The 1,755-nt window shown below is 36.6% G+C and overlaps 1 pseudogene; it reads right to left on the bottom strand.

Moving 5' to 3' along the window:
* Nucleotides 1-1,271: 1,271 nt before the first annotated feature.
* On the bottom strand, nucleotides 1,272-1,390 carry LOC112482596 (annotated as a pseudogene).
* Nucleotides 1,391-1,755: the final 365 nt, after the last annotated feature.

The raw sequence follows: 1,755 nt of genomic DNA, 5'->3' as shown, positions 1-1,755 counted from the left end.
TCAGCAGGACGCCACTTGTTCTGTTCTTGGGACATCAGCCAGTGGCCTCTGCTCCTCCAGGGACTGTTGTTACTGAATTATTTCTCTCTTCCCACAAGCATATTGAAGCAATTTAGTATCAGAAGGGTCTCATGAAAGCAGGGAGAAGGAGTGAGATCCTTCTATATTAGAAATGTATAAAACATTAATCTTACCACATGAGAGCTTTAATCAAATAGAATGCTCAAGATACGGAATATTTGGTTTGTTTGTATTTAACTTTTCATGTTGAAACATTTCTACAATGCATTGTTAGCCCACTTAGAATTGCCCTGCCTCCTGTTATACCAGTCTTTTTAACATGATTTAATCCTTTTCTAAAAGAACTCTTTACTGCATCTAAAGGCCATTATTAGGTTTATGAGTGATCTACTTAAAACTGTAATTGTGTAGTTAAAGTCAGTGTAAGCGCTGAAAGGGAACTTTTGGGTATGGGTTTTATAGTTGTTGTTGTTGTTGATTTGTTTTGTTTTGTTTGTTTGTTTAAGTATCTTTGGTATCAACTTGCTTCATTGTTGTCTTGTTTTCCCAAAAGTGGGGTTGCGTCATGAAAAGGCGACTTAAAAGCTTGAGTAAATTAGTTGCCAGGTAATTTCAGTTCTGCAGAATAATATTTTTAATAATTGCTTCCCATTTTTTATTTCAAAATAATATACGCCTTATTGATCCAGAGCAATATCTAGTCATCTTACTCCTCAGCACATTTCCACTGTACTGTTATTTGAATAAACAATATCTCTCAGATTGAATCTCAAATTCATCGAAAGAGTAGATTTCCCTGGTATTCAGTTTCCAGGAATCATGGTGAATATATATTTGGTTTATTGGCAAATAGCAATCAAAGCATACATTTAAGTAATAAAAAGTTAATGCTTAACTGGTTATATAATTTTTTTACCCTGAAAATAGGAGAATGGGTAAAAACATGAAGTTAGGAGACAATTCTAAATTTGAGCTCGAGCTCCACACTTACTAGCTCGATGAGCTCAGACGAATTATCAAGTTTGCATTGGCTTCAGTTTCCTTATTTGTAAAATAGTCTAATAATAATACCTATTTCATTTTGGATTGTTGATATGAGAAAACACATATAAAATGCCAACCACAGTGTAACTATTCAATAAATGTTAACTATAGTTTTATTTTCATGTACTTTAATTTCCTCACAACAACCCTATGGTTGACCTCACAGATTGCAAGAACCTTGTCAGTTTACAATTCCTTATTTTTTACACCTACAGCACCTGGTCTTCCTAGGTGCTCTCCCATCCAAGTACTAACCAGGCTCAACCCTGCTTAGCTTCCAAAAGTAGACGGGATCGGGCTTGTTCAGGGTGGCATGGCCCTAGACTCCTCTCCATTTCTCTAAATCCCAAGTCTTCCATGAGGATGGGCCTCCTCTGCCTCAGGCTCTCAGATGGACAAATGGAATAAATTCAGGCAGAAACTTTAAAACCCACATTGATATTATGCAGAAGATTTCTAGGAAAATAGTATGCTCAGGACTACCAAGTCAGGAGAAACTCTCGGGTAATACTGAGAAAAAACTACTAATGAAGAAATTATTTCCAATTGATGAGCCTGAAACCCCTAGAAAAAGCCCAAAGGAGACAGCACAAGAGGTCAACAAATCTGCAAGCCCGGCAGGCTTTGTAAACCAAGTTAACATGGTCTCATCTATGCATGGTTTTTCAAGTCTATGTCTATGTTACTGTC

Source organism: Pteropus alecto, unplaced genomic scaffold (assembly GCF_000325575.1).
Source record: "Pteropus alecto unplaced genomic scaffold, ASM32557v1 scaffold185, whole genome shotgun sequence".
NCBI classification, from domain to species: domain Eukaryota; kingdom Metazoa; phylum Chordata; class Mammalia; order Chiroptera; family Pteropodidae; genus Pteropus; species Pteropus alecto.
This window is presented reverse-complemented; position numbering and strand designations above follow the sequence as displayed.